The sequence below is a fragment of the Equus asinus genome, chromosome 3 (assembly GCF_041296235.1).
Source record: "Equus asinus isolate D_3611 breed Donkey chromosome 3, EquAss-T2T_v2, whole genome shotgun sequence".
Classification (NCBI taxonomy): domain Eukaryota; kingdom Metazoa; phylum Chordata; class Mammalia; order Perissodactyla; family Equidae; genus Equus; species Equus asinus.
In genome coordinates this window covers 10717910-10733886 of record NC_091792.1, presented here as the reverse complement: position 1 = coordinate 10733886, position 15977 = coordinate 10717910, and the positions used below count along the sequence as shown (strand labels likewise).

General features: G+C 34.3%; 1 long non-coding RNA gene across 7 annotated transcripts in view; it reads right to left on the bottom strand.

The window, feature by feature from the left end:
- The window catches only part of LOC123284567 (uncharacterized), a 162954-nt gene that overhangs the window by 89638 nt on the left and 57339 nt on the right, over window positions 1–15977 (bottom strand). For all 7 annotated transcript variants that reach the window (XR_011501858.1, XR_011501854.1, XR_011501855.1 and 4 more), the window contains 2 exons: window positions 9052–10770; window positions 1696–1793 (listed from right to left, as the gene is read on the bottom strand). This is a non-coding gene — a long non-coding RNA (uncharacterized lncRNA). The remainder of the gene's footprint in view (window positions 1–1695; window positions 1794–9051; window positions 10771–15977) is intronic.

Sequence of the window (15977 nt, the reverse complement as noted above, 5' to 3'; positions counted from 1 at the left end):
ACTTTAAATGGGAGCCACGCCTTACTAATTATACCATGTTAATCGCCTCTGTGCCCGGCACGTGGAATGGCAATCACAACTGCGGAAAACTTGAACATGTGGGGCTCAGGACCATGAAGAAGGACCTCAGCCATCACTGGAGGCTCCCTGTCCATGGAATTAGTTTTCTGAGGTGCAATCAACTTGTGACATAGAATCAGATACATAAATAGAATTTTTTCAATTAATAGAATTAAGAACTAGATCAAATCTCAAACAATTCAAAACATCTTTTCGGCCTTTATGCAATTTACAAACAGATTTCTACTTAACGAGGAGCAGGTTACACTTGTTCAGTTCCCCCTGGACGTGATTGGTCAGCTTCTTACATCTCATACTCTCAGGAAATGGCCTCACCTCAAGAACACAAAGGTGCTGTCTGCTTTGAATAAAACTGCATTTGCATGAAAACCCATTAATGGCCAAACGACCATATTCTAAAATTGCAGTAAATATTAGCATATGAATAAAAATTTGAAAAGTTTTCAACCTAATATTTTGAAATGGAAATATTAGACAAAAATTACGTATATCCTATTTTTTTCAGCATGCAATGCATTCGAACCTTTAATTGGCTGCATATAAAACACTGGCTTTCAAAAATAACTAAATGAAAACTTAAATAAAGGTTTGTTATTAATTATTTTCTATTATGTTAAAGAGGAGAGACTAAAATATCATCCAGAATATGGAGTGGGTTTTTTCTAGTCTTCGCACACTCACCTGGTAACATGTAGTGTATTCTTAGCTTATTTAACAACAGAATTAATACTGCTAATATCTGGGAGATATTTAATATCTAGAGAAAAACTGCATCTTTAGGAAGATGTAATTTTACTCTGTGATTTGATCCTAGATATTCTTCCAAACTGACAAAGCTGTACAGAATAAAGATTAGGAATCAACCATCTCTGCTTTCTTTGCAAGTAATCAGTGTAGAATGTAAAAGAGATAAGATCATTCAGTGATTTGCTTGAAAACTAAAATAATTGTGGATCACTTTTATTTATACTTTATTAATAAATAAACCACTTTGTTATGCAACACAATGCATTCCAAAAGTTAAACATTTTCAAATAATTGTTTTTCTTTATTTGCATGCAGGAGTTTTACACAATGAGAAATATAATGTAATTTGAACACAGCACAATGGTCTTCATATGTGTACACATAGAGTGTTTCATAAATTTGGAAAGTCAATTTAAATCTTCACATTTATATGTGAACAAATGTGTTTTTCTGTGCCTATTTCTCCCTACTTAAGCTAATTTTCAGAGTTCTAAAATAGTATAATAGAAAATAAATAGCATACTTGGATTTCAAAAAAAAGTCTGAATTTACCATATGCACGAATTTTAATTCATAGAAAACTCTTCAAGTAATTATTATTAAGATCTATTCATGTTGATTTCATATTTAAGCTGATTAGACTAGCAATATGCTTTAATGGTAGATAGTCTCTTCAAAGGCATTTTTTTAAAATGTTGGATCCACTTTGTAATTGTGGATCCAGGTAGAAAAAAATTTTAAGATCATGACACACTGCATACTTTGATACTGCCTTTCATAATTCAGAGAGAAGTATATGATATACTTGTTTCATCTGAGGCGGAGAAATAAAGTGAAATTTGAAATGTTGAAGTAATATATACCTACCTTAACATCGTTGGTGATCATCTTTGCTTCCTCCTTCCCTTCAAAGACCATCAATATTTACAACAATGGACTATCCAAAGACAGTGCCAACTTCTTCCCTGAGAAAGAGGAGATGACATCTATGAAGAAGCTCTTTCCCAACCAAAAATCAAGTTGCCACCAAAATAGGTTACCAAATGAAGGCTACGCGCCCATCTCTCCAAGCCAACGTAGACTGTGGTAATGGCAGTCAACACCACAGGGCCATGTGTGGATCACTGTTACTGACCCCAACTCCACTGCACTATATTTGGGTAGAGCTTAATACCCAACGTACAGCTTAATACCTTAATGCGGGGTTATATTTTTTGAGTGAGTTTTCTCTTTTACTAAGATTCAGCTTCTATGTGTATATTTCATTCAGATCCAGTCATATTATTTGTATCCTAGCAAGAAATATTTGTTTTTTTACCACTCTTACTAAAGTCCTTGCAATCTTTCCAAAAGGCTCTGACACATTATATTTCCTTGGAAGCCTAGGTCTGAGATAAAAACAGGTCTAAGTTCTGATAACACTTGTTTTTGGTTAGTAGTCTGTTTTGTTGTGAAGAAAAATGAACCATCATTGAATTGTATTCCTGTTTCTTGGACATCCTCAAGTATTGGTGGACTTCAACACAGCCCTAGGATTTCTAAAGAGATGATATGTATTCCTCTCACCTCCATGGTTGGAGATAATTCTTGAAGAAAATTTGAAGTCCTTTTCGTTCTCCTTCATATCCATCCCCATGGAATACTTAATGCTAGCTCCATAGCCATGCCTTTTGCTGTTATATGAAACTGTTTGTCTGGCTTACTTCCTCTTCTCTTTTTCTTAAACAAGTGTAGCCATAAAAAAGTGTATCCTCTCTTCTTTCTGCTGCTGCAAGGAATGCTCACTTGGTCAAAGCTTGCTTATCTTGCAGGTCATGTGTGCTGGAAATAAGTTTCATCTGGGAGATGTATAATAGCATAATTTCTCTGAGATTACTCACACACAAAAATGCAAATCATAATACCTATTTGCTTGGGTTTTCTAAAGATGAGAGCGTGTATATGGAAACTCTAGGAGATGATGATGACAGGAGGTGAAAGAGGAGGGCACAGATGATACAATTCTATCCCACGGTCAGCACTGAACTTGAGTATTTAAAGGAGTGAGACTTGAACTTTATATTAGGGCATATCAATATTTAAATAGAATCCATGGTTTCTTATTCTGATTCGGTATTGTGAGTGTGGCAATATTTAGAATACATTTCATTGTCGTTTCAGCAGATCTAGTCTAATAACTGCAGACTTAGAGTAAACGTCTCCTCTGAAAATGTACCACTTAACACCCTGTGTTTGCAAGGAGTACAGTAAATTTTAAAACTCTCTTTTTAATTTTGCTGCTGGCTGCCTATGAATATGCCTATGTATTAATAGTATTTCTTAACATTTATCACTTCAAATTTTAACTCAGCAAAAACAATTACATAAATCACATTTGGTTTGAATGCCGAAAGCCACGCTCTAGGAAAGCAAATGGTTCCTCGCTGAGAACGTTTGATGATATCATTAAATTTCTTTCATTTGCCATTTCATTTATCACTAGATGGACTGAGTTAGAAGTAATATTGTGGGTATTAACACTCAAAATTCTAGTAGAAATGGAAGTTACACTGTAAACAAAATTTTTCACTGGCATTGGTTTCATAGCCATGCTGACATAGTTTAAAAAACACATCAGCATCCGTGAAAGGGACGTAAGAGGTGAATTTGATCCTTTTGCTTTGAAAGGTTTATTCCTTTTATCCTGAAACCACTTTCCAAATTGTTTCTAAATAGGTGAACTTTGTTTATTTTTAGCTCCTCTTACAGCCATATTGGGTGATTATCCAGGGTTAATCAGGTTAGGTGAGTGACCGATTATTTTACTCTCTCCATGAGGCAACCTGAAAGGTAGACAATTAATCTCCGACTTTGAATCACTAGTGAAAAAAGATGAATACCAGCTCAGGAGGGCTTAATGCCGGAGACAGAGGGTGGAGACCCAGTAGTTTCTCATATTTCCAATCCAGCGTCTACTGAATTAGAAAAGAAAAGTCCTCATCCTTAACACACAACATAACTCTATGAAATTTTTGATATTCTATTGATTATATATGATTATGTTTATTCATGAACATGAAAGAATTTAGTTAAGTAACCAATAAAAGTAGACTATAAAGACTTTAAATATGCATGCTTTGTAAATAAATGTCATTTTCCAGGATGTTCCGATTATTTTCTCAGAACTTCAGAACTTCTCTGCGTGTGTATTTCAATCAGGTCTCAAGCCATTTTATGGAATCAGATATTCATGTTTGATTTATAATGGATAAATATTTAAGTGGAAAACATTATATTGAAAACTGACTTTGAAATAACTTTAACAGATATAACTTGCCACCAATGGAATGCAGAAATCCCAACAGAATATTTGATCCCAGCTCAATATCTTAAGTTCAATTCAGTATTATAATCAGCATTGCATAGACTGAAGTAAAATGAATATGCAGTGTGGTTTAAAGGTGGTCTATGATAAAATAAGGGCTAATACTCTTTGAACTTTCTTTTTGAAGGTTTCACAATTCCTAATTCTTTGGCATATCATATATTATTAGAAGAAAACTAATTATTTCTTTAGCATAGCAAAAATGTCATTTTAACCAGCTTCATTATTCTACCTTGAAATTAGAACTGTCTTCCCATGATAAAACCACATCAAGTTGTTGTCAAGAAATATCATGTTTCAGAACCTAGAGAATTTTGGTAGAAATGAAGCTTTTTATTCATGTGAAGGTGGGCATTTAGAAAAGAAATGCTACAGTTTTGCAATGATAATTGTCTTGGATTTGCTTTTTCTATGGTATGTTTGAATACAGAATTAGGCTATGAAATAGGAACAATATAGTCTGCTCATTATTTTATAATGTTGAAGATGTGCATGCTGAGATCAAAATTCTAATGTTTATCTAAATGGTTAATGATCCAGAATTTTGCTCAGTTTATCGACTGATGCTCTTATGTGAATCCTGAGAGTTACAGCACATCATTGAAGAATCCTACTGAATGTTTGGCAATGGTTGAATGAGTTAATATGATGAGAAACCGTGTATGAATGTAAGAACAAGAGAAGGTTAAAATAATCAATCTTACATAATTATTTGCATGATAATCATCTATCATATGCCTCTGCTACAGACACTTGGAAAAAATAAATTAATTGAAGTCTATTATATTGTGTTTTTTTAAATCTTGCAATTTAATTATAATATAAAAATATTAATTTAAAAAGAAGGTTTATACGTAAAAATTCTGATATTCTTTGAAATGGTTTAAAGACTAACAATGTTTTAAACTGGCTGGTATAAATACTCTTTGGCATCAGATTTACCTTTTGATAATTGCTTCATTAAGTGGAAGTAGTTGGACTTCATAAAATGTATTGTTCATTGAGGCAGATTATTTTGTACTTTGTATGCTTATTAGAAGGTGTTTGTTACAATTATGGTTTTAAAGAGAGGAGAATTATTCTTGCCAATTATACATCAGCTATAATAGAGGTGGCTCTGACACAGCTGGAATGAAGGCTGTTTACAAGTCTGGTAAAACATGGCAGCAAAATCACTTCACGTCTGTGTGACGGATATACGTAAATGGTGAAATAGTTTTTTGGAACATTTGTGTGTATGTGACAAGATGTAAAAATATGTCAGTTATAAGTTATACCAGTTTTACACCTTTGGGGGTAAAATTTGAGGCTAGAAGAAAAAAAATTGCTTCAAAATATCTGTGTAAAAAGTACAAAATCTTAAATGAATGTCTGTTGGAATCTCTAAAAATGAGACATTTGCTGTTAATAGAAATTTTGTTTGTAGAAAAGTTTGTGGGGCTAGACTTAGGGTCAAATAATTTCAAATGCACGATGGTAAATATCCTTTTAATTTTTACAATTTAAATTTAAAATGTTAAAATCCTTTCCAAATATAAAGTATAGGATATATATAGCATCCTAATAATATTTAAAATATAACATTTTATGTCATAAATGTTGCATGGATTGCTTTAAGTAATTTTAATGAATTTGAATCTCTAAGAACCATGAATTTAAAAATAAATGCTAAATGTAAAAGTAAATGCATGCATACAGTGAAATTAATTTGGTTTCATGTCATAGTTTTCCCCGTTATTAATCTCACATCAAATTTTCTCACGTATCAGTAAGTTATTATTAACCCTTATTTTGGCACTATATTTGGTGAAAAATTATTCCCTTACAGACAGTTAGCCTAGCAATTTCTGGAGAGACTGAGTTGCTATCACTAGTTGTATAAATATGAGGTTTATTACTGCATGTAATGAAAACCTATCTGCCCATATCCATAATCTCCCCTACAATTTCCCACCTCAACACTTATGTTGTAATGAAGGATTAAGTATTAAAAAGAACATTTCTAAATATTTTCTGATTCCCGGAACACACAGAGCCTCCAAAATTACTCAGAATAACAAAAACGTCTACCAAAACTAATTGTTGATTTAACTGAAACTTTAAAAAAATCTAGTTTTGAAAGTTAAGTAATCAATGTTATATAACACGTAACAAAATTCTGAAAAATAATATTTTATTTTCTTAATATTCTCAAATCATTTCACAGCTTTATCATAATACTTCCAAGCCAGAGACCCCTTAGAAGTTATAAAGAAAATGAGAAAGGAAATCCTACCATTTGTGACAACATGGATGGACTTTGAGGACATTATGCTAAATGAGAAAAATCAAACAGAGAAACACAAATACTGTATGATATCGCTTATATGTGGAACCTAAAAGCGCCAAACTCAGAGAAACAGAGCCTAGAATGGTGGTTACCAGGGCTGGTCAGGAGATGGAGTGCGAAATTGGGGAGATGCTGGTCAAAGGCACAAACTTGCAGTTACAAGATGAATAAGTTCTGGAGAGCCAATGCACAGCACTGTGATCACAGTCAACAGCACTACAGAATACATTTCAAAGTTACTAAGAGACTAGGTCTTAAATGTGCTCACCACTAGATGAAATAATAACGTGGCATGATATTGGTGTTAGCTAACGCTACTATACTTGTCACACTGCAATATAAAAATGTACCACATCAACACACCGCATACCTTAAACTTACACAATACGTCAATTATATCTTAAAATTTTTTTTAATTAAAAAATAACAAGAAAATGTTCGGTGACGGTCAATAATAATATGTTGTATATGACAACAAGGAGGAGGGGCTTAGTAAGATGAGCTAATTTGCTTCAAGTAATAATTCTCAACCTGGGACTCCAAATTGTCTGTCCAGGTTGTTAAAAATACAGCTGGCTGGGACCCACTAGGCTCCTATTAAATCATAATCGTTGAGAATTATGCCTCAGTGTCTTGAAGGTTTGCCTTGAGGACCAGGCATGCTACAGGAGAACAAGCTTCTCAGGCAACTCTGAAGCGCTGTCAGGGCGAAGAAACACCGTCACAGACACACAGAGACTTGGGACTCAAATTCGAACCACATAAGAAGCACACAGAATGTAAATCAATCCTGTTTTCTAAACGGTCATGGAATTTTGAAGGTAGCTACACTCACATACACTCATAGGATCAAACATGTCTTTGATGCTTAATTTTAGGCTCTGCTAATGAATTCAGAATGATTTTTTTTCCAACTTGCTTATTCAGTTGAAAACTGGCTACTTTATTTACGAGTCTATGGCTGTAGAGCTTTCATATGTACCAAGGAAGGGTGAGTGTTACTCTTCCTGTCCGAAGGTTAAAAAAAACAGAAACTTAGAGAGGGTGAATGAATTGTTCAGAATTCATTGCAGGGAGTTATGAAAATCTGTGTTTAGATTTTCTAGCAAAGAGAGAGAAGTGAGACAGAGAGAGAGATGATGAGACAGACAGACACACACACACACATGCACCAGAATAGATGAGTGGATATATAGCGAGTTTATCTAAAATATGACATATTTGGCCAGATTCCAAGGGACAAGTGTGTATAAAAACATATTTTAAAGTCTTCCTTAGTTATTCAGCTTAAAAATGTAAAAGGCATTGCTGCACTTGTGGTTTAGATTAAAAGGAAATAATCTGTCTGTGATTTGATATATTTTCTCTGCGTTAGTTTTCTAGGGCTGCCATAACAAAGGTCCATAGAGTAGGTGGCTTAACAACAGAATTTTATTTTCTCTCAGTTCTGGAAACGAGAAGTCTGAGGTGAAGGTGCTGGCAGAGTTGGTTCCTTTTAAGGACTCTCTCCTTAGTCTGCAGATGACCATCTTCTCCTCTGTCTTCCCATCTTCCCTGAGTGTGTGTCTGTGTCGTAATCTCCACTTCTCATAAGGACAGCAATCACATTGCATAAGAACCCACCTATATGACGTCATTGTACCTTAATCACTTCTTTAGCTGCTCTATCCCTAAAGGCAGCCACATTCTGATTTACTAGAAGTTAGGACTTCAAGATATGAATTTGGGGGAATGCAATTCAGCACATAAATATGGAGGGAGACAAATTTTTCTTAGCACTGAGTCTCAATCCTTTGTAGGGTTGACACTTAGAGTAAAGAAAATTAGAAATAACAGTTTTTAATTTCTTGTAATCATTTACATAGATGCATACCTATGTAAATACGTAATTTCAAATAAAAGAATGTTTCCATAAAATAATAAAATTAATTGAATATAAATAAATTATGTCTCCTTTGTGATCTGTACTAAGGATGAATTAGCATGTTATTGTTTTAAAGTATTAACAAATAAAATGGATTTGAAAACTTTTACATAAATATTTTCTGACTCATGTTGCCAAACTTCGTTTAATAAAATTTTCCAAATTCAAAGTTATTTCAGTAGTCACTGGGAAAGCAATGAGTGAAAATCACAACAAAATAATATAAGCCCCTTGTATCAAAAAATAGCATAAAAGGCAGAAATATTAGATGACATTTAAGGATGAAATAAAGGAAAGCTCTCGTGCCCACTGGCAATCAGCTTATTGAAGAACTATTTTATAAAGCACTGCTCTGGGAAAGCAAGACAACAGAATCCATTCCACAATATCCTAAGAACTGGTATTAGTTCATTCTAATCAATATTCTTATGTAAGATTAAATTGGACTATGCTACAACAAATACCCAGGATAAAACTAAGGAGAATGTGTGAACCAATTACACTGAAACTACAAAACATACTTGAGGAAAGTTAACAGAAAACTAAATAAGTGAAGGGATATATGATTCTTGGTTTGGAAGATTTCATATTTTAAGGATTCAATACCATTAATGTGGGGCCAGCCTGGTGGCACAGCGGTTAAGTTCACACATTCCGTTTCTTGGCAGCCCGGGGTTCACCAGTTTGGATTCTGGGTGCGGACATGATGCTGCTTGGCAAGCCATGCTGTGGTAGGTGTCTCACATATAAAGTGGAGGAAGATGGGCATGGATGTTAGCTCAGGGCCACTCTTCCTCAGCAAAAAGAGGATGATTGGCAGCAGTTAGCTCAGGGCTAATCTTCCTAAAAAAAAAAAAAACACATACAGTTAATGCATTCTCTGTAAAAATATTAAACAGATCTCTCTCTCTCATAATTAAATAGCTAATGTAAAAATTTATATGAAAACACAAAATGCCAATAATAGCAAAAACAATCTGGAAAGAGCACAAAGATGCATTATTTCACTTAATAGATATGAAGAGTTACTTAAAAAAAAATCAAAAAAGGCAACATAGGTAGTAGGGTAGCAGACTGGAACAGAACAGAAGTCTCAAAACCAACCTACAAATATAGTTATCTGATAACATTTCAGTGTGGTGGGGAAAAGATGGTCTCTTCAGGAAACTCTGTGGGGTCAACTAATTTTGCATACAGAAAAGTTAAATATCATTCAACCTGACATATACACAAATATTAATTCTTGATGAATTATAATCGAAATATGAAAGCTAGCAAATTACTGAAAAGATATTATAAGAAAATATTTTCATGAACTTGTAAGCAAAGTTTTTTTTCAACAGGACACACAAAGTGCTAATCATAAAGGAAAATATATCGATAAATTTGATGAGATTATAATTTCATTAATCAAAAAGAAACTATAATAGAATGAAAAGGCAAACTACACAGTGAGACACAATATTCTAAATACATACACATCGAACAAAAGACTTACAGAATATATATTCTGTATACACAATATATTCTGTATACACATATACACAAATGCACAAGAACAAGGCAGAAAACAATGGAAAAATAAGAAGTGAGTAGACTTTTCTTGATGCAGCATCCCCAAATGGCAGGTATAGGTTTGCAGATATGTTCAAATTCATTAAGTATCATGACAATACAAATTAAAACCTCAATTCATCATCATTACAGCCCATTACAGTGGTTAAAATGAAAAATACAGACAATACCATGTATTGATGAGAATATAGTAAAAATGGAATTCTTGTACACAGCTGATGGGAGGGTAAATTGACATATATCCTTTAGAAAAACATTTAGCAGTGGTTTGCCAGAAAGCAACATCTGCAGACCCAACGGTACAGTATTTCTATTTCAAGGCGGACATATATACACATGTGCACCAAAACACCTGGGGCAGATATTCATAGTAGCACTGCTTCTAACAGCCAAAAAGTGTAAAAATAAAATCAAATGTCCATTGACGTTATTTAGATAAACGTAACTGAGGTATATTCATACAACTTAATAATGTATAGCAATTAAAATGAGCAAATTATATCTACACACAACAAAGTGGATAGGTATCAAAAACACAGCATTACAAGCAAGAAGCCAGTCATAAAAGAGAATAGATTATATGGTTCCACTTGTCAAAAATCAAACAATTAAAATTATTAGGAGTCAGGATAGTAGTTGTCACAGGAGGGAATATCGGCCAGAGTCAGGGCAAAAAGGGTCTTCCAGGGCGATGATCATGTGTCACGTCTTCCTCTTTATCTGTGTGCTGGTTCTACAGGTTTATTCACTCTGTAAAAATTAATTGAGATGCACAATTATGTTTTATAAAATTTTCTCTAAGTGTACTATATATCAATAGAATTTTTGATAAAAAAATATCACAAATGTCCACTGGATATTATAAATATACAGCTCCATTATTATAGTCTACACAGGTATTAAATGAAATTTGAAAGGTGTTAATAACAGCAGAAAAGCTGTGTCAAGGTCTCTAATATCTGACTGAGAGAGGACTCAGGTGAAATCTTGTAGCTTTGAGTGAAAGTATGAAACAGAAAAAGAAGTTTGCAAATATATATTGTTTTCAAATCAGGAAGTGGAAAAAAAAGTAATAACAAAATGAGTCTGAAGAAAATAGAAGCAAAGAAATAGTAAACGGGAACAGAGAGCTTCCACCTTGTCTGTATGTGTTTGTAATGACTCAAATATCTGAAACAAGTACGATGTAGTAGTGAAATTGGCTATACCTAAGGAATGGAGTCATGGATGCTTATTTCAACATTCCCTTTCTTGTGTGTGTTTATTACCTCATAATAAATTATTGGATAAATAAAAATGTAGATTTGGCTTAGCTCTCTATCAGAAATCATAGATGTCTCTGCTGCATTTTCTGCCAATCAAACGACATAAGGACTCTTTCTTCACTAAAACGTGGAAACTTTTTTACTCCTCAGAATTACTAAGCTTCGTTTGCACAGACACCATGGAATTAAAAAATGTTTTAGATGGTTACAGAAGTCATGAAAACATGCTTTTACAGGGATAGTGATGGCTCATAAATTATACTTATTGTTCAAACATCTCTGAAATTACAGTAAACTGTATGAGTTTTTCACCTGGAGCTAAACCTTTGCTTCCTACACCAAGATCAAACCTTGATGCACTTTCTCTCTCATGTAACAGTGGCACTCTGTTTTCCCCTGAAAGCAGCTTATGCAATTTAGAAATAATTAAAAATGCCTTGGAACTTTTCAAAACATAAAATAAAACATGTAGCTATATTTATGGTTTAACAATAACTTTGAAAAAATATTTCTCTTTGTTTTTAAAAGATTGGCACCTGAGCTAACATCTGCTGCCAATCTTCTTTTTCTTCTTCTTCCTCTCTCCAAAGTCCCTCAGTACATAGTCAGATAATTCTAGCTGCAGGTCCTTCTAGTTGTGGCACGTGGGATGCCGCCTCAGCGTGGCCTGACGAATGGTGCCAAGTCCGCACCCAGGATCTGAACCAGCAAAACCCCGGGCTGCTGGAGTGGAGTGTGCGAACTTAACCACTCAGCCACTGGCTGGTCCAAATATTTGTCTCTTTAACCTCAAACATCTGAATAACTTTCCCCATGTTCTTAGTTTTCTACTTTTCAGGCTCAACTGTGAAAGTGAGTTTTATTGTGTTCTAGCATGCACACTCAACCTACTCCAGACTGAAACTGACACACACGTGTACAAATGAACATTGCACGTGTGTGCGCATCGTATCTCTCTATCTATATATTCGCATGTAATTCTTCTACTAAAATTAACATTGCTTTGTTTGGTCATATCTATTTTGAAATGTCAAAAAAATTATAAGAATGTGAGATTTTTTTTTTTTAAAGATTTTATTTTTTCCTTTTTCTCCCCAAAGCCCCCCAGTACATAGTTGTATATTCTTCGTTGTGGGTCCTTCTAGTTGTAGCATGTGGGACGCTGCCTCAGCGTGGTTTGATGAGCAGTGCCATGTCCGTACCCAGGATTCGAACCAACTAAACAATGGGCCGCCTGCAGCGGAGCGCACAGACAACCACTCGGCCACGGGGCCAGCCCCAAGAATGTGAGATTTTAAACTGTACTGAGAAATGCTTTTAAAACAATTTTAAGATGAGTTATAAATACTTCTTATGCTTTCCTATTTTTTCTATCCACGTTAAACACTTTGCTCAGAATGCTATCATCTCTCTTCTAAAAATGGCAATAATCATCTAATTCATCTTCCTACTGCCAAAGTTAACTCATCAAATCCATTATCCACATGACTACCAGAAGGATCTTTTTGAGAGAAATTTAATTCTTTGATTAATATAATCATTGTCCCACCAGATAAAGTCTAAACTCCCTTCCATGACACACAAAATCTGCCTCCCATCCACACCCTCATCTTCTGTTTCCTTCTTGCTTAACCATCAAAAATAAAGAAAAAACTGCCTCCCCATTTATACAATCTTGTTTCATTCTTCTGTGTCTTTCTTTATGTTTCCTACATGAATGGATCATATTCCCTTTTCCCAGAGTTTCTATTTTTCATTTTATCCTTAAGTTGTCACGTTTCCACAACACCCTACATTTCTACCTACTTATTTATGTCTGTCTCCATCACTAGACTATAAACTACTTGAAGAAGGATAGGTAATTTTATTTATGTATTCAGTATCTGAGATATATATTCACATATATGCAATATTATAGATATATGCACATATATCATATGTATACATAAATATGATTTAAAATATTTCAATATTAATGTGTGGTGGTTTTAATAATCTTTTAAATGCCACCGAGGCAACAACTCATTAGTTTCTGTTTAGCCATACAATTAGTATAGAGCACAGATTTGAATCCAAGAATAACTGAGTCAGAGCTAATGCTCATTTCGCTATGCTACGTCTCTTACATCAGAATTAAAAGAGATGAATATTCAGGAGCTAAATGGGTCAGTATCATATTTTAAACAAGAAACTTGTTTTTCAACTTTTTTCCCCTAAAGTATTTTCATACCAAAAAAATACATAATACATTATATATGCTAAAAAAATTATTAAGTATGTCATTATGCTTACTTTAAATTATTTAAATTAATATATAATTATGGAGTTGGCATATAACATCCATAATCTTAGTGAAACCTAATACAGAGTTGCTAAAGAGTTCAAACATAAGACTCAAATTGAATAAAATAAAGAAGCAGATGATTTTTAAACATCAAAGCCATTTATTTACTTTTAAAATTTCCTACATAAGAATTATACATCCATGAATGAAGCAAGCAATTCATATACCCAAAATTATACCAGAGCTACTGTAAGAATATTTACTATTTTTAAAGGGAACTAAATTAACTCTTCTTTATACTGACATCCATTACATCATCAGATTTTCTTCCTTCTGCATAAAACATAATTTGGTGTCATAAATCTAGAGGCATCCAAAAACACAAGCCCACATGTAAGACTCTACTTATGCAAATGGTGCACCTGCTGCCAGACGAGCAGCCTAAAGACTGTTTCCAACTAGACTCAGACATCCATAAAACAGTGAAGATGAAATCAATCAACACCAAATTCTATCAGAAATGATTAAAATCTTAATATATGCATGCACTGTCATTATTTACAACTTGCTCATGGAGTCACTTGAAATTTCTAAGCATATTTGGATGCAAATCATATTTTCACCTGCCAATACCCACTTGTCCCCAACAAAGAGAAGTTTCCTCTGCATTTTAATCAGTATAATTATTATTATTTCCCAAATTATTTTACATTGTTACCATATTAACAATTTTTGTCCTGGTTAATATTAAAATCTCCCCAAGAGTCACCTATAAAAGGTTAAAACAAAGGGAAAATAATGACACTTTTTTAAATTTAAATATTTTATAGAATTATTTTCTCTGTATAAGGAAATATTGGTTGTACATTCAGGTTTTTAATTGCATTAATAATGTGTATGACATATGTAAACAATGCTAGAAGTTTTAGAACGTGTGATCTTTCAAGCCTGACCATAGGCCGTCAGAGCTTTGCCTGGGAGGTCTCAAAGTGGAAAACAGCCCTCGCACCCAGACTTTGTGAACACCCAGGGCAGTACAGTTTTCTGGAGGGAGGTGCAGACAAGGACCCAGACCCACTCCCCTCCCCCAAGTCCCTCCCTCCCTGGCCAGCCACGTTCATAGGCATGTCTCTATTCCTAGCCTGGGTGGGCCTCCTGGTGGAAGGGATGGACCTCAGGCTGGAGCACTCTTCAGGAGCTCTTGCTATGACCTTCTTTTGGGGTGGGGAGCCTTGACTAAGACACTTCTCCACTCTGACTCAGTACTTTCCACCCCCAGCCCGTCTCCTCTCCCTTCCCCACACCCCCAGGTTCATAAGATGGCAGGAGCCTTCTATTCAAGGCTCCTTAGCTGTGAGAAGATTATCTCTACTTGCGCTGCCTGTCATTGCACTGACAATATCTTAATACCAGTCAATGGGTAGAAATGGAACATTCCTAACTCTCTTTAGCCTTCTGCTCTTACCGCTGTGGTAAAGAATAAAGGCTTAGTTGTTATGTTCAGTTTGACTCCTTGTCCTGGTTGAGCACCTTCACATCGGGTAGCTCAAAACTTAATCTTATGTTTCTCCCAACCACTCTGTGAAGAGAATTGATCAATTATGATTACCCATATATCAATGAAAAATCTGATACTCATCTAGAAAATTATGTGCTTTAAATATAAGACATGGTTCTGAACCCTGAAGATATTGAAAATTTGCTCAATGTGTACAGTATAGCTACTTGCTTTGAGCTGCACTGAATACTTTTGAATTTATTCATGTACATATTTAATTACAACAAACTGAATGATATTAGGTATTAAATTATTCACAGGAGAAACAGATTCTAACACTCATGTTGGCCATGGATAGAGTTCAATACAAAGCAAAGCAGTGATCTCCAAAACATACAATTTATGGAACCGCGACTGAGACTGATTTCTCTTTAGGAAGTGATTTGTATTTTATTCTAAAGATGTTTCTGAGCCTATCAGTTACAATTGTTTTTTACCTAAGGGTATGATACACTTGCATTAATATCAGCGACTAGAGATTCACTATAAATCATCTGTAATTACGAGGAAGAGGAAGAGGATGTAATTAAAAGAATTCATGACAGGTGGTTCTCTTCCCACGCCCCATTAGGGTGTAACTGTCACGTATTGTCTCCAATGTTTTACACCTCTGATAAAACAGATGAAAACAAAAAAACAACAACAAAAAGAAAATAAACACTTGGCACTCTGCACTCTTGTCTCAAAGTTATGAATTTTAAATGTTTATTTTGTATAGTAATATATCTCATATATTAAAATTCACAAAATGATACACTGTAAAAGTCTAGTTCACATCCTTGTGTCCCAAATAACTACTCCTGTATCTCAATGTAGATAAAAAAATAAGATACTGTTTTAAAGAAAATTC